The sequence below is a fragment of the Hordeum vulgare genome, chromosome 1H, assembly GCF_904849725.1.
Source record: "Hordeum vulgare subsp. vulgare chromosome 1H, MorexV3_pseudomolecules_assembly, whole genome shotgun sequence".
NCBI lineage: Eukaryota > Viridiplantae > Streptophyta > Magnoliopsida > Poales > Poaceae > Hordeum > Hordeum vulgare.
In genome coordinates this window covers 463,511,636-463,530,163 of record NC_058518.1, presented here as the reverse complement: position 1 = coordinate 463,530,163, position 18,528 = coordinate 463,511,636, and positions in this window count along the sequence as shown.

Sequence of the window (18,528 nt, the reverse complement as noted above, 5' to 3'; positions counted from 1 at the left end):
TAGGCCTCCACAGGCCCGGTCTGACCCCAAAGGGGCTGGACAATCCTTGCAGCCACGCTGCAGCACACCGGGTGCCGGAACCATCACCACCTGCAACCACAAACACCTCGCCTCCAACTAGGGAGTCGCGTTGTTGGCCCGCCGCAGCCCAAATGAGGTTCGAAAGGGCCAAGATCTTGGCCGAGCGGGCGTCGCGGACCAGTAGCACACCACGCCGCCACGCCGAGGGCGCTAGATGCCCACGACACCCCGCCGCCGATCCACACTGCCTCCACGCAGGAAGGAACCCCGACTCCATCTCCGAGCGTGCTGGAAAGGAACGTCCACTGTCGTTGGCGCCTCCCGGGCTACGTGGGCGGCCTTTGTCAATGGCGGCGAAAGGGGAGGTGAGGTGATGGGGTGGTGGCGCTCCGCCTCCTGGGGGTGCAATGGGAGCGCGGGTCTTTCTAAATAGTATACTCGAATTAAAAGGGTAGCGGATGAGTGTGGGATTCAACATGGCACCTACAGGGTTTGGCTATGGGTATTATGTTCCCAAACCCATACTCGTCTCAAAATTTCTGCCCATACCCGTACCCGTACCCACACACCACGTTTCAAAATGTTCACATACCCGTACCCGGCCGGGTGCGGGTATACCCGTGGGTAAACATACTCGTGCATATTTTAACATTTTTACACATAAGCATTTCGACACATATATACACCATTTCATCACAAATATAGAACATTTAAACACATAGATTTTAACATTTTAACACATATATACAACATTTCAAAACATTTCTATAACACTTTGAGCCCATTTATACAACATTTCAATATATTTATATAACATTTCAACATATACGCACAACATTTCAGCAGATGACACAAATGTAAGGGCTGACGCATTTTGGATCACGAATTCGGAGGGTGAAGGCGTGGGTGGGTGCCTAGTTAGCTTAGTTTTTTTCAAGTCAATGACATAGGAAACATACTTGAAAGGTTTTTTTATTATACAGGTTCGCGGGTATCGGTATTTGCGATCCCGTACCCGTATATGTCTTACCCGTTGGGTATTATATTTTCCTATTTAGAAACCCTTGGGTATTTTTATTTCCCTTACCCTTACCCTAATAGGGGTTTTACCCGTCGGGTTTGCGAGTATTGGGTACCCATTTCCACGTTGATGTGGGATGCACCATGGGTACATATTGTACTCAAACCAATGATCAATAACCCCGCAAAAAAACCATATATGATCAATAGAAGGAATATTTCCATTCATCACTAATCAAAACAGTGGGGAAAAGATGCAACAATATTTTTCATGAGCTAGCCGCCATTGCAAGAAGAGAGGCCGAGGAACCAAATCCTGGTTGCAAGCGTTCCCGGTAGTCCATGTCAAATCATGTTGATTGAGTGTAATAAAGCCTCTGAGCGAGTCACTCGTTGGTCCTCAAAGAAGTAAACATCAGATTCGACCTAAGGCAGTGATCAATCTTTACAGTCCATCTCAGGTGAAGCATGATGAGTCTTCTGGATAAAACCAATGGATTTACTTGTGAAAGCCCGAGGTCGACGCTCCAAAAGATTCCCCTCTTATTCAATTGTCGTCGTGCGATTAGAATGTTTGTTGCATTCATCATCGCATCATTCACATCATCTGCATTGCATCGACACTCTGTTGCTGCTAGATTTCAAAACTTGCATCCGTTATTAGTTGTCGGTTCTCTTTGTGTTTGTTGTTATCCGTTTTGAGCCCGACCACACACGCATGCGCCCGCGCCATTGATAAAATATTGTTTTTAAAAGTGTGTTCAAAATATTCTTGGATTGGGTTGAAACTTGGCGTGCGGTATTATTTTAATGCAGGTAGGCCGCCTTCCAAATTTCATCGCAATCGGAGTCCGTTTGATAGCCGAACGATCGACCGTAGCGACACCGTCATCGGTTTATCGTCGGACGTTTTTCGGTGTTTCAAAAATATTGTGTCGGGCCGCAACTTCCCTCTCTCCTTATCCCACCACCACTCTACACAGCACAATAACCTATCCTAGCCCTAGCCAGCACCGGAGTCGTACGATCGCGATCCTGCGGTCCAAATTCGGACAAAATCTGCAAACTCTAGCCCTTTTTCTATAAATAGAGAGCCAACCTCCTCTCCTCGAGATACGCACTCGAAACCCTAACCATAGCCGCCACTCTCCACAACCTCCACCTCCCACCTCTCTCTCCTCCAACCACCGGCCCGCCGAGCCCAGACCGGGCTCGGATCGGCCACCAGGCAACCACTGCAGCCAGCTCCAGCCGCCAAAGCCGGCTCCTCCCGTGTCGCTCGCCGGATCCTGCGAAGCCCCGACCGCTGCCCCACCACATGTCGTGCTGCCACCCCACGCCGGAACCCTAGCGTCGCCGCTCGCCTCCTGCCGCCGGTAGCAGCCCCGCCGGAGAGCCTCGCGTCCACTACCGGACCTCTGTTCGGCTTCCCTTGCTCTACGACCGGCCGGCCAGAACTAGAGGCTCGCGGCCCAGCTGCGACTCGAAGCCACCGGATCCGTCGCTGGGAACCCCCTAGTCCGCTTCCCCAACCGCCGCCGGCCTCGCAATGTCCCGCCACCGGCTCCACACCATGGCCTCCCACTCGGGAGGAGGACGATGTCCGCGCCCCGTTGACCGCCCGCGTGCGTGCCTGGGTCGCGTGTGCTCCATCGCTTGTGGGCCGCAGCCTCGCTCGGCGGCCCATCTATGTGCCCCGACCCACATCTCCAGCCGGCCCAGCCTTCTCTAGCCGGGCCTCGGCCCGAGGTGAGAACCCTCTGACGCCCTCTATTTCACGCCCTAGGCGCTTGTTTGTTATCCTACACCCATACTCTGATTTTGGCCCATTGTAGATTTGGCCCGATGTAATTTTTTTTAGCACCTACTATTTTATTTAATTTCAGAAAAGATGCATATTTTCAAACACCTGTAGTTTTAAACCGTGTGTCGGATCGTGACAAATTATATATGTAAAACGTGTAGATTTTCACGTAGAATAATATTTTCCAACTCTCATGCATGTTTAAAGCTGTTAACCGTGTTGTTTGCATCGATTTGCGGGTCGACGTGATAGAAACGGTTAGGTCGTAGTTAATTAACCGTAGCTATGTTGGAGATGAGCCATATATGTAAATGGACTAGCACGACGAGTAGAATCACATGAACCACTTTGTTTTGCCGTTTAACAAACATGAAATGCGACTAGGACAAATCTGGACAGATTTAGAAGTTAACGCGTCGGGTCATTTCGGAGATGTTATATGTCCTTTAAAATGCCTAGATAGGTAGTTTAATTTGTGCTTTACTCCTTGCCTTGTTTAACAACATTTAATATCACCGTGTAAATAAACAAGATTGAACTACATAATTAGATGTGGAGTTTCGTCAATATACAACTCGTTGCATATTGAGCTTCACTTAATGTGTAGTGTTTGATGGTGTGAATTGTCATGCCATGCCTTGCATAATTTGAACAGTTCATGCATCATATGTGTTGTGCTTCCTATCGTGCATGTGCCGTGGTGAGTATTGTGTGTTGATTCTTGTTTACGGTTTTCTTCGTCTCGATAGAGTTCCGCAAGCGTGTCAGAATGTGAGGACCCATTCGACTACATCAATTCGCCTGCTTCACGGAGTCATTCTTCTTCCAAGCGGGATCTCAGGCAAGATGATAATTTCCCCAGATATCATTACTATCATTGCCATGCTAGTTGTTTCATTTCTATCGTTATGTCTCGTTGCCTACCACATGTCAAATATCAGCCCCCCAACATTGCCATAAAAACCTTCAACCTTTCTACAACCTAGCAAACACTGATTGTCTATGTTACCGCTTGCTTAACCATTGGATAGCGTTGCTAGTTGCAGGTGCAGTTGCTTCCATGTGATAACATGGGTTCTTTGTTATATCACCATATAATTGCTAATTAATTTAATGCACCTATATACTTGGTAAAAGGTGGAAGGCTCGGCCTTTCTAGCCTGGTGTTTCGTTCCACCTTTGTTGCCTTAGTTTCGGCTACCGGTGTTATATTCCATAATTGAGTGCTCCTAACACGATCGGGGTTGTTATGGGGACCCCCTTGATAATTCGTCTTAGATTAAAACTGGTCTGGCAAGGCCCAACTTTGATTTTACATTTTCCTAATAACTAATAAATAGCATAGGGACCCATCGACACCCATGGATAATTAATCAAGCCCTGGGCCAGTGATCCTCATGAGTGTTGGTCCACCCACCTAGCAGTCGGCGGTACCACCTCGGGGCAACTCGAGTCGTTTGGCTATCGTCCACTATGCATAGACGGTTGTGTTCTGAGAACGAGATATGCGGCTCCTATCGGGTTCGTCGACACATCGGGTGGCCTTGCTGGATTAGTTTACCTTTGATGAAATATCTTGTGCATCGGGATTCCGGTGATGCTTTGGGCTATCTCAGAGTTGAGGTTTTCCACTAAGAAATCCGAGGAGATCATGAGTTTCGTGATCGAGGCTTTCTATGCGGCTTGTGGTAATTTGTGACGGACTAGTTGGAGCACCCTTGCAGGGTTAAATCTTTCGGAAAGCCGTGCCCATGGTTATGTGGCAACGTGGAAACTTTGTTTAACATCCGGTTCTAGATAACTTGAAGTAAGCTTAATTAAAATATGCCAACTGAGTGTGTAACCGTGACTGTCTCTCTCATGAGTTCCTTTCTCCGACCGAGGACACGATGGGGTTATGTCTGACGTAAGTAAGTGTTCAGGATCATTTTTTTGATCATCACTAGCTCACGTCCATTATGCTTAGATCTTCCCCCTCTTTTATTCTTGTACTCGTAAGTTAGCCACCTCAAATAAATGCTTAGCCGCTTGTTGCAGCCTCATCACTCAACCATACCTCACCCATTAAGCATTGCTAGTCTTGATACCTATGGAAATGAGATTGCTGAGTCCCTTGTGGCTCATAGATTACTACAACACCACTTGCAGGTATAGGTAAATCAATACTTTGACGTGAGCGCGATGATTGTTCTATTTGGAGTTTCTTCTTCTTCATCATCATCGATCTAGGATGGGTTCCAGGTCGGCAGCCTGGGATAGCAAGGGTGGACGTCGTTCTTTTATCGTTTGTTTTTGTCCATAGACGGACCCTGCTCTTCTTCATGATGATTGTATGTATTGTACTGATGTGACTCTGATGTAACTTGTGGCGAGTGTAAGCCAACTCTTTATACTCATCTTTTCAGTACATGTACTTGTAACGATGTCCATTCTTGCGAAATAACGAGATGCCTTTCTATCCCTATCGAGGCCCTCGCGCCTAAATAAGGATAGGACCGTATCTGGGGCGTTACAAGTTGGTATCACAACAGTATTGACCTAGGAGCCCCCTTGGTTGATCGAGCTTGACCGAGTCGAGTCTAGTGAAAACCTATTTCAAGTCTTAGTTATATCGGAGAGTAGGTTTCTTTTTCCTCCTCGTCTATGCTCTGTTGAAGTTCACGACTTAGGAAATTTTAATTCTACTCCTCTTCCTCTTCTCACTCAAACTTTTTTTAGGATCACACGGATATTTTTGGAATCTATATGATGTCGATGTGACGGAGTTTTGTCTTGGTGCCTCCTGTCTGACTTGATTTCTTCCGGGGAGTTGAGCTCCAGGGGATTCTCGAGCACATCATTATCATTCAGATTTTTTAGTATCTCAGGACGGAGGATGTTCAAAATTGCTTCGATACTGGTAGTGGCGAGATAACCTCGACATCCCCAGTACTGGTGCAGAGAGTTCGGGGGGGGGGGGGGTACCGCCATACTTAGTATCGTGGTGTTTTCGAGGATCTGAGATAGATGAGTTTCCGAGATCTCTGGTTATGTGTTGACGGATGTGATACACTGGACGGGTAGTGTTATTGCTAGGAGTTGAGTGATGGATTTTACTCCTTGTATCAATGGACCCGATTGTATGACAAGAAATTTCAGGAGTTCATAGGTGGGAATTCAACTAGTTACTTATAGGACAATCTTCCAACAGATGCATGATATGAGGTTGGGGTTCGACATCTAGTGGATTCGTTTGTTCACGGTCGTCTTACAACAGTTCTCGTTGTGTCTTAAAGAGTCCTTGTAGTTTGATATGACTCGGGGACGCTTCGTATGTCGTGTGCACTGCCTTGTACATGATGGCTACTGTAGGATAGAGCCCGTGCGATCCTATCCACGAAAATTTTGAACGGGATCTCTGTCATGAATTTGTTGTGGCTTGTGTTGTAAGCCTCATCCTTTTTTTTGTTGGAGTATGGTAATTCAAGTTGCTTCAATGTCAAGTGGTGATTTCATATCTTTTCCAAGAGGTGTTCTCATATTTCTATTGGAATGCAATTCTTTTGGTCAATCAAGTTGTCTTATCAATTCTTTTCAACCGGAGTCGTCATGTCAATTCTTTTCCTACCGGAGTACTTCTCTTCAAGTGAATCCAATCCTCTCCAATATTTGCAAGGTCAATCTCTCTTTCTTTCCGAAGTTCATCTCATGTGTCCCAAGTTGTCTTTGTTTTTCCCTGCCCTCCCTCCCCTTTTCTTCAATGTTTCAGTTATCATCCAAGTGGAGTTCAATTCATGGATGCTTCCGCTATCTTCTCTTTAGTGGAAGGATTCATTGTGAAGAATCTCGGGAGTTTTGAGTTCATCTTTCTTCATTCTTGTTGTCTCTCCGGTGGATTCAATTCAAGTTACAGGTGTTCATCACATCATTTTCATCCTTTAAATTATTTCCCATGTTTGTAATTCATATCAAGTCTTTCTTGTTTTTCATCTCTCTCTATTCCATCCGGAGTGTTCAATATAACTCAGAGTTTCTTGTTTTGAATCCTTCCAATTAATTCGAGCTTCCCAACCTCATCAAGTTTTTCAGTTATACCGGTGCAGTATCTCTCTTTCTGAGCAATCTTTTCAACGTTGTTTTTCTTTTGAGTGGGCCCATAACCCACAGGTTTTTCCGATGATCTCACCTGGCTATTCTAATCTTTCTTGGAAATCTCTAATCTTTTCAAGTGTGACATATGGATTCCATCACTCATGTTTATTGTTCGAGATCGCTTTAAATTTATTTCTCATTGTCGTGGGTATAAGTCTGACAATAGAAGTGTAGGGTACGAAAGGATGGGCAGAGCCTTAGCTACGGCGAGGATGTATGAGTTCAGGCCCCTCTATGGTGGAGGTAAAAGCCCTACGTCTCAGTGCTCTTGGGAGCTTAGTGTCGAGTGGATTATAGGATTACAGTAAATGCCAACCCCTGCACCAGTGGGGAAGGGCGGCTTATATAGAGTGCGCTGCCCTTCATAATGGCCCGGTGGACAGGGGTGGAATAGTGGCGAATAAATGCCTACGTTACAGGTAACGTAAGCCTTAAATGTTAATAATGGTGTATGAAAACGTATGATCGTTGCCCTCCTGGGAGGTTACGATGTACGGAGTGGAATCCAGTCGGTACATTAAATATGCTCCGAGTGCTCGTCGCCGACTGGATGATGGGGGAGTCCTTAGTTCAGTCGGAACTGTATAAGGGCCTTGTCCTCTATGAAGGGTAGTCCTTGGGTAGGACCTATAGGGCAGGCCTATGACCCTACCCTGGGACTATAACCCCATCATTAGTCCCCGAATGGATCGGGGTTGGAACGACGAAGTGATGTCTGGAGTATGGATCCGACTGGTATGGACGTGACTTTGGCGTTGTTTGCCTCGATCCATTTTATCCTTTCAACCAGCGATCCGAGTGTATATATCAGTGAAACGAACCGTCAGGGACCGAGTGCTTCCGCGGAATCTTTCGACGTGACTGGTCAAACTGGCAGCGCCGGATTTTCCGGGATCCTCAAATTTCGGTTGCCGCGCGCTCAGCGGGGATGACGCCATCGCTATCGAGTAGGTTTTGCCTCCTCGATTACCGTGCCTTTATCTTCTCCACTAACATCGCAGCGGCCGGTTGGGGGGATAAGGTCTCGGGTCCACCTGTTAGTGACCCAGTCGGAAGCTTATTTAAGCCCCCCCGGCGGGATTTCCTGTTGCGCTGCTCATCTTCGTCGCATTAATCCCGCTCCTCCCGTAGCTCTCTGCACGCCTCAAGCCTCCTCCTTCCCCTCCTCCTATGCGGATCCGTCGCCTTCGCCATGACAAAGGGGCAGACTAGCAAACTCGAGTCACAGAAGAAGAAGAAGAAGAAGAAGGGGCAGCCCCTACTCAACGGCGGCAGCGGGCGCTGCCGGCGGGTTGGATCCAGGGGGATTTCCTCCCCTCCTCGGTGACGGAGGACGACCTGCTGGAGCTTGTGGAGCATGGCATGATCGCCAACAAGTCCTGGAGGCTGTCGGAAGGCGAGACGGAGCTGGCGCCGAAGGAGGGGGAGCGCGTCCTGCTGCTCAGCCATGTGTTCAGGGGCTTCTCTTTGCCTCCCCACCCCTTCTTCCGAGGTATCATGACTTACTTCGGGGTGCAGCTCCATCATTTTCCTCCGAACGCAATAGCCCACCTTGCTGCATTCGTCACCCTCTACGAGTGCTTTATTGGATGTCCCCCCACTGGGGGCTCTTTAAGTATGTCTTCTCCGCTAGATCCCAAACCGTCAAAAATCTTAGCCAGTCGGACGATAAGACCCATATCCTCCAGCTCTGCGGGGGTTTAGGCTTCCAGAAGAAAACAAAGAGTAGCTACCCCTCTCTCCAACTAACGAGTCAGTCAGGAACTGGCAGTCGTCCTGGTTCTATTGCCAGGACAATGCTTGTCTGAATGCTTCGTGCGGGTTGCCACCTTTTAGCTTGGACCGTCCGGGCCCTCCCAGGAAGCCTGCGCTCTCTAAGGGGGAGAGGATCCAGATCCAGCCTTTGGTCGACGCGCTAATAGTCGTCGTCTGTAAGGGAGTCACCGGCACGGATCAGCTAGAGCCTTTTCTGGGTCGGCGCATCCAGCCGCTGCAGGCCCGACACCATGCCATGTGGCACTACGCGGGGCCTTCGGATTCCACTCGGTCTCATCCAGAGTGTGTGACCGGGGAGACTGTGCGTGCGTGGGTCCGCGGCATCACAGGCGCGAGTGATAACCCCGAAGGAGCCCGGCGGGTGAAGCCTTTCCGCGCCGACAATCCTCCTCCGAATGAGGTGAGACATCTTGTCGAGTGCTTTCAATCTTCTTAGATTTATTTCTTTTCTTGTCCCGCTGACTGACGTCGCCGACTGTGTTTTGTGCAGGAGTGGACCAACTGGTATTCTGCCGTCTCGAACGGGAATCCAGCCGAGGAAGAGGAGGGCAGCGTGGATAGCGCCGAGTACGTCTCCGACAGTGGGGAGACGAAGGAGGAGGATGGGGAGCAGAGCTCGCCACCTTCACCACCAGAGCACCGAACTAAGCGCCATCACGATCCCGCTGCTCCGTCGGCTCCTCCAGCGGCCCCGAGTGCTCCGCCAGCCCCTCCCGTGGCTCTGAGTGCTCGGAGTGTGAAGAGGACCAGGAACGATGCTGCCGAGCCCACGGACCAGCCGTCCAAGGTGGCCAAACCTAGTGGGCCTAAGCCTCGGAAAGCTTTGCCTCGGATGAGGATCATTGTTCCAGTCGCCTTAGCGTAAGTGTCTTGTTCTTCCATCTTCCTTTAGTATCCGATTGAACTCATGCTTATCCGTCGAGTGGATTTCACTCAACATAGCTGCTACCTCTGCCACCTCTCTGCCGCGCCAGGACGATGATCCCATGGACACGGATAACGCCGCCACGTCCCAGCAAGGTACGTTGTCACGACTCTGAGAGCTGCATTACTGTTTCGTGAGTGATGTCCTTGATCTTGCCCTTTTTCTATAATTTCATTTTGTTCAGTCGGGCTTCCTTCGGAGGTGATCCATCTGGAGGACGACGACCAAAGGGGGTCGGAGCCAGCTTTGGCGCCTGTCCTTGAGGTTGTCCCATCTACTGCTGCTCCCACCATGAACGTGTCGCCGACCGAGACGGTGCCGACGACTGAGACGGTGCCTCTCACAGCGGAACCGACTGGAGCGGACCTCGGGATGCCCAGGGAGTCCTCTGTCGCGCCGGGTCCGTCAACCGTTCAATATGACGCCCGACGCCTCCCGGAAGACCAGGTGGGGGCCGCCAAGGACGCCATGGTGCAGGTGGAGCTGATGGTGGGTGACGCCAAGGGAGCGTATGACTCCATCGTGTCTTTGTACAAGAAAAGCTTGGAACTCCGGGACGATATCCGAGTAAGTGCGCTAGTAAGTGTTTACTTTCCTCTTGTTACCCACTGGGGGTTTCAGCGATATACTCGGATACAGTAGGATGATGTTGCAGTGGGTTCACTCCGAGTGAACCCAGTGGGTGTAGTCCCCGAGACTTCTGTCGAGTTCTTGCACCGGCAGTTGTCTTTATATATATTTTCCGTAATCTGAACAGATCAGAGCTGATCTGCCCGAATGGTACCAGTGGGGGCACTCCGAGTACACCCACTGGGTGTAGTCCCCGAGAATAGTGTTACTCAGGTCGGGTAATAGTAGTCTCATAGTGTTGTCTGTTTGTCATGGAGCTCAATAGGGCCGACCTGTTCGAGCTTCATGCCAGTGGGGTCACTCTCAGTGAAACCACTGGGTGTAGTCCCCGAGACCGCTGTTGATTGCTTGCATCGGCAGGGGTCTGAAGAACTTTGAGCTTTGATTGTTTTGTCATATGTGTCGATACTTTTTCGGTGTTCAATGTGTCTGATCTTCCCTTTGTGTCTATTTGGCAGAAGACTTGCGAAATGGGATCTGCATACAATGCTCTGAAGGCTGAGAAGATTCAGCTTGCTGCGGACTTGGAGGCGGCTGTGAATGACCTGGTGTTGGAAATATGCCCTAGAGGCAATAATAAATTAGTTATTATTATATTTCTTAGTTCATGATAATTGTTTATTATCCATGCTATAATTTTATTGATTGGAAACACAATACTTGTGTGGATACATAGACAAAACATTGTCCCTAGTAAGCCTCTAGTTGACTAGCTCGTTGATCAAAGATGGTCAAGGTTTCCTGGCCATAGGCAAGTGTTGTCACTTGATAACGGGATCACGTCATTAGGAGAATCACGTGATGGACTAGACCCAAACTAATAGACGTAGCATGTTGATCGTGTCATTTTGTTGCTACTGTTTTCTGCGTGTCAAGTATTTATTCCTATGACCATGAGATCGTATAACTCACTGATACCGGAGGAATGCTTTGTGTGTATCAAACGTCGCAACGTAACTGGGTGACTATAAAGGTGCTCTACAGGTATCTCCGAAGGTGTTAGTTGAGTTAGTATGGATCAAGACTGGGATTTGTCACTCCGTGTGACGGAGAGGTATCTCGGGGCCCACTCGGTAATACAACATCACACACAAGCCTTGCAAGCAATGTGACTTAGTGTAAGTTGCGGGATCTTGTATTACGGAACGAGTAAAGAGACTTGCCGGTAAACGAGATTGAAAAAGGTATGCGGATACTGACGATCGAATCTCGGGCAAGTGACATACCGAAGGACAAAGGGAATGACATACGGGATTATACGAATCCTTGACACTGAGGTTCAAACGATAAGATCTTCGTAGAATATGTAGGATCCAATATGGTCATCCAGGTCCCGCTATTGGATATTGACCGAGGAGTCTCTCGGGTCATGTCTACATAGTTCTCGAACCCGCAGGGTCTGCACACTTAAGGTTCGACGTTGTTTTATGCGTATTTGAGTTATATGGTTGGTTACCAAATGTTGTTCGGAGTCCCGGATGAGATCACGGACGTCACGAGGGTTTCCGGAATGGTCCGGAAACGAAGATTGATATATAGGATGACCTCATTTGATTACCGGAAGGTTTTCGGAGTTACCGGGAATGTACCGGGAATGACGAATGGGTTCCGGGAGTTCACCGGGGGGGCAACCCACCCCGGGGAAGCCCATAGGCATTGGGGGAGCCACACCAGCCCTTAGTGGGCTGGTGGGACAGCCCACAAGTGCCCAATGCGCCAAGAGAAGAAAAATCAAGAGGAAAGAAAAAAAAAGGGAAGGAGGTGGGAAGGAAGGGGGACTCCTCCCACCAAACCAAGTCCAACTCGGTTTGGGGGGGGGAGTCCTCCCCCCTTTGGCTCGGCCGACTCCTTGGGGGTCCTTGGACCCCAAGGCAAGGCCCCCCCTCCCTCCTCCTATATATATGGAGCAATTAGGGCTGATTTGAGACGACATTCTCACGGCTGCCCGACCACATACCTCCACGGTTTTTCCTCTAGATCGCGTTTCTGCGGAGCTCGGGCGGAGCTCTGCTGAGACAAGGTCATCACCAACCTCCGGAGCGCCGTCACGCTGCCGGAGAACTCTTCTACCTCTCCATCTCTCTTGCTGGATCAAGAAGACCGAGATCATCGTCGAGCTGTATGTGTGCTGAACGCGGAGGTGCCGTCCGTTCGGTACTAGATCGTGGGACTGATCGCGGGATTGTTCGCGGGGCGGATCGAGGGACGTGAGGACGTTCCACTACATCAACCGCGTTCACTAACGCTTCTGCTGTACGATCTACAAGGGTACGTAGATCACTCATCCCCTCTCGTAGATGGACATCACCATGATAGGTCTTCGTGCGCGTAGGAAAATTTTTGTTTCCCATGCGACATTCCCCAACACCTGGCTGGTGTGAAGGAGGCTCTTGCTGACCGAGAGAAAACTTTGGAGGAGTCTCGGGAGACCAACAAGGCATTGCTAGCCGAAGTTGAAAAATTGAAGAGTCAGAGATCCGAATGGATGGGCCAGCTGAAGGTGATGAACACTCGATGCATGGCGCAGGAGAAGTACGTCAGCGACTGGGCAAGGAAGATGGTTGCACTACTTGGTGGTAAGTTGTTGTGACGTTTGATACACCCAAAGCACTCCTACGGTATCCGGGAGTTGCACAATCTCACGGTCGAAGGAAAAGATACTTGACATTAGAAAAGCTTTAGCATACGAACAATACGATCTAGTGCTAGGCTTAGGATTGGGTCTTGTCCATCACATCATTCTCCCAATGAAGTGATCCCGTTATCAATGACATCTAATGCCCATGATCAGGAAACCATGATCATCTATTGACTAACGAGCTAGCCAACTAGAGGCTTGCTAGGGACACATTGTGATCTATTTATTCACACATGTATTACTGTTTCCTGTTAATACAATTATAGCATGAACAATAGACGATTATCATGAACAAGGAAATATGATAATAACCATTTTATTATTGCCTCTAGGGCATATTTCCAATAGTCTCCCACTTGCACTAGAGTCAATAATCTAGTTACATTGTGATGTATCGAACACCCATAGCATTATGGTGTTGATCATGTTTTGCTCGTGGAAGAGGTTTAGTCAACGGGTCTGCAATGTTCAGATCTGTGTGTACTTTACAAATATCTATCACTCCACTCTGTATATGGTCCTGGATGGAGTTGTAGCTGCGCTTGATATGCTTCGTCTTCCGGTGAAACCTGGGCTCCTTGGCTATGGCAATGGCTCCAGTGTTATCACAGAAGAGTGTCATAGGACCCGACGCACTTGGAACCACTCCAAGGTCGGTGATGAGCTCCTTCATCCAAATTCCTTCATGAGCCGCTTCTGAAGCAGCTATGTACTCCGCTTCACATGTAGATGCTGCCACGAGTTCTTGCTTGCTGCTGCACCAGCTCACTGCCCCACCATTCAACACATATACGTATCCGGTCTATGACTTAGAGTCATCCGGATCTGTGTCGAAGCTAGCATCGACGTAACCCTTTACGACGAGCTCTTCGTCACCTCCATAAACGAGAAACATTTCCTTAGTCCTTTTCAGGTACTTAAGGATATTCTTGACCGTTGTCCAGTGTTTCGTACCGGGATCACTTTGGTACCTCCCTACCAAACTTATGGCAAGGTTTATATCAGGTCTGGTACACAGCATGGCATACATTAGAGATCCCACGGCTGAAGCGTAGGGGACAGAACTCATCTTCTCTCTATCTGCTGTCGTGGTCGGCGACTGAGTCTTACTCAATCTCATACCTTGCAAAACTGGCAAGAACCCTTTCTTTGAGTTCTCCATATTGAATTTCTTCAATATCTTGTCAAGGTATGTACTTTGCGAAAGACCTATGAGGCGTCTCGATCTATCTCTATAGATCTTGATGCCTAATATGTATGCAGCTTCTCCAAGATCCTTCATTGAAAAACTCTTGTTCAAATAGGCCTTTATGCTCTCCAACATCTCTATATTATTCCCCATCAATAATATGTCATCTACATATAATACGAGGAAAGCTACAGAGCTCCCACTCACTTTCTTGTACAGACAGGCTTCTCCGTAAACCTGTATGAACCCAAACGCTTTAATCACCTCATTAAAGCGAATGTTCCAACTCCGAGATGCTTGCACCAGCCCATAGATGGAGCGCTAGAGCTTGCGCACTTTGTTAGCACCCTTAGGGTCGACAAAACCTTCTGGTTGCATCATATACAACTCTTCCTTAAGGTTCCCGTTAAGGAACGCCGTTTTGACGTCCATTTGCCAAATTTCATAATCATAAAAGGCGGCAATTGCTAACATGATTCGGACTGATTTCAGCTTCGCTACGGGAGAGAAAGTCTCTTCGTAGTCAACTCCTTGAATTTGTCGAAAACCCTTTGCGACAAGTCGAGCTTTGTAAACGGTTACATTACCGTTTGCATCAGTCTTCTTCTTGAAGATCCATTTATTTTCTATGGCTCGCCGGTCATCGAGCAAGTCCACCAAAGTCCATACTTTGTTCTCATACATGGATCCTATCTCGGATTTCATGGCCTCAAGCCATTTGTTGGAATCCGGGCCCGCCATCGCTTCTTCATAGTTCGAAGGTTCACCATTGTCTAACAACATGATTTCCATCACAGGGTTGCCGTACCACTCTGGTGCGGAGCGTACCCTTGTGGACCTTCGCAGTTCAATAGTAACTTGATCCGAAGCTTCATGATCATCATCATTAACTTCCTCTTCAATCGGTGTAGGCGCCACAGGAACAACTTCGTGCGCTGCGCTACTTTCCTGTTCGAGAGGGGGTGTAATTACCTCATCAAGTTCTACCTTCCTCCCACTTACTTCTTTTGAGAGAAACTCTTTCTCTAGAAAGGATCCGTTCTTGGCAACAAAGGTTTTACCTTCGGATCTAAGATAGAAGGTATACCCAATAGTTTCCTTAGGGTATCCTATGAATACGCATTTCTCCGCTTTGGGTTCGAGCTTTTCTGGTTGAAGTTTCTTCACATAAGCATCGCAGCCCCAAACTTTAAGAAACGACAACTTAGGTTTCTTGCCAAACCATAGTTCATACGGTGTCGTCTCAACGGATTTAGACGGTGCCCTATTTAAAGTGAATGCTGCAGTTTCTAATGCGTATCCCCAAAATGGAAGCGGTAAGTCGGTGAGAGACATCATAGATCGTACCATATCTAATAAAGTGTGATTACGACGTTCAGACACTCCGTTGCGCTGCGGTGTGCCAGGCGGCGTCAGTTGTGAAACGATTCCACACTTCCTTAGGTGTGTGCCAAACTCGTGACTCAAATATTCTCCTCCACGATCAGATCGTAGACATTTAATTTTTTCTGTCACGTTGATTCTCAACCTCACTCTGAAATTCCTTGAACTTTTCAAACGTCTCAGATTTGTGCTTCATCAAGTAGATATATCCATACCTACTCAAATCATCAGTGAGGGTGAGAACATAACGATAACCACCGCGAGCTTCAACGTTCATTGGACCACACACATCATTATGTATTATTTCCAATAAGTCGGTTGCTCTCTCCATTATTCCTGAGAATGGAGTCTTAGTCATCTTGCCCATGAGGCACGGTTCGCATGTGTCAAATGATTCAAAGTCAAGAGACTCTAATAGTCCATCAGTACGGAGCTTCTTTATGCGCTTAACGCCGATATGACCAAGGCGGCAGTGCCACAAGTATGTGGGACTATCATTATCAACTTTGCATCTTTTGGTACTCACACTATGAATATGTGTAACATCACGATCGAGATTCATCAAGAATAAACCATTCACCAGCGGAGCATGACCATAAAACATATCACTCATATAAATAGAACAACCATTATTCTCTGACTTAAATGAGTAGCCGTCTCGCATTAAGCAAGACCCTGATACAATGTTCATGCTTAAAGCTGGTACTAAATAATAATTATTAAGGTTTAAAACTAATCCCGACGGTAGATGTAGAGGTAGCATGCCGACGGCGATCACATCGACCTTTGAACCATTCCCGACGCGCATCGTCACCTCGTCCTTGGCGAGTCTCCGCTTATTCCGCAGTTCCTGCTTTGAGTTGCAAATGTGAGCAACAACACCGGTATCAAATACCCAGGAGCTACTACGAGCGCTGGTAAGGTACACATCAATAACATGTATATCACATATACCTTTAACGTTGCCGGCCTTCTTGTCCGCTAAGTATTTGGGGCAGTTCCGCTTCCAGTGACCCTTTCCCTTGCAATAGAAGCACTCAGTCTCAGGCTTGGGTCCGTTCTTTTTCTTCTTCCCGGCATCTGGCTTACCGGGCGCGGCAACAGCTTTGCCGTCTTTCTTGAAGTTCTTCTTACCCCTGCCTTTCTTGAAACTAGTGGTCTTGTTGACCATCAACACTTGATGCTCCTTCTTGATTTCTACTTCTGCAGACTTGAGCATCGAGTACAATTCGGGAATGGTCTTCTCCATCCCTTGCATGTTGTAGTTAAGCACAAAGCCTTTGTAGCTTGGTGGGAGAGACTAGAGGATTCTGTCAATGATAGCATCATCCGGAAGTTCGACTCCAAGTGAAGTCAGACGACCGTGTAACCCAGACATTTTGAGTATGTGCTGACTGACAGAACTGTTCTCCTCCATCTTACAGCTGAAGAACTTGTCGGAGACTTCATATCTCTCGACACGGGCATGAGCTTGAAAAACTAGCTTCAGCTCCTGGAACATCTCATATGCCCCGTGTTGCTCAAAACGCCTTTGGAGCCCCGTTTCTAAACTGTATAACATGCCACACCTGACCAGAGAGTAGTCATCACTCCGCTCTTGCCAGACGTTCAGAATGTCCTGGGCTGCTGCGGGAGCGGGAGGGTCACCTAGCGGTGCATTAAGGACATAAGCCTTTTTAGCTGCTTCTAGGATGAGCTTCAGGTTGCGAACCCAGTCCGCATAGTTGCTACCATCATCTTTCAGCTTGTTTTTCTCTAGGAATGCATTGAAGTTGAGGTTGACGTTGGACATCTACAATATTTATAAAGACAACTTTTAGACTAAGTTCATGACAATTAAGTTCATTTAATCAAATTAAGTATGAACTCCCACTTAAATCGACATCCCTCTAGTCATCTAAGTGATACATGATCCATGTTGACTAACCCGTGTCCGATCATCACGTGAGACGGACTAGTCACCACGGTGAGCAACTTCATGCTGATCGTATTCAACCATACAATTCATGTTCGACCTTTCGGTCTCTTGTATTCGAGGTCATGTCTGTACATGCTAAGCTCGTCGAGTCAACCTAGGTGTTTCGCGTGTGTAAATCTGGCTTACACCCGTTGTATGCGAACGTTTGAATCTATCACACCCGATCATCACATGGTGCTTCGAGACAACGAACCTTCGCAACGGTGCACACTTAGGGGAATACGTTCTCGAAATTTTTAAGAGGGATCGTCTTATTATGCTACCGTCGTTTTAAGCAATAAGATGTAAAACATGATAAACATCACAATACAATCATATAGTGACATGATATGGCCATTATCATCTTTGCTCTTTCGATCTCCATCTTCAGGCATCGCATGATCATCATCGTCACCGGCGTGACACCATGATCTCCATCATCATGATCTCCATCATCGTGTCTCCGTGAAGTCGTCACGCCAACTACTACTATCACTACTACTATAGCTAACCGTTAGCAATTAAGTAAAAGTAGTAAGCACATGGCGTTGCATCTCATACAATAAATTAAGAGAACTCCTATGGCTCCTGCCGGTTGTCATACTCATCGACATGCAAGTCGTGAAACCTATTACAATAACATGATCATCTCATACATCATACATGCAACATCACAACTTTGGCCATATCACATCACATGTCAAACCCTGCAAAAACAAGTTAGACATCCTCTAATTGTTGTTGCAAGTTTTATGTGGCTGATTTGGGTTTCTAGCAAGAACGCCTTCTTACCTACGTGACAGCCACAACGATGATATGCCAAAGCTATTTACCCTTCATAAGGACCCTTTTCATCAAATCCAATCCGACTAGAGTAGGAGAGACAGACACCCGCTAGCCACCTTTATGCACGATGTGCATGTCTGTCGGTGGAACCAGTCTCACGTAAGCGTACGTGTAAGGTCGGTCCGGGCCGCTTCATCCCACAATACCGCCAGAAAAGAATAAGACTAGTAACGGCAAGCAAATTGACAAACCATCGCCCACAACTTTT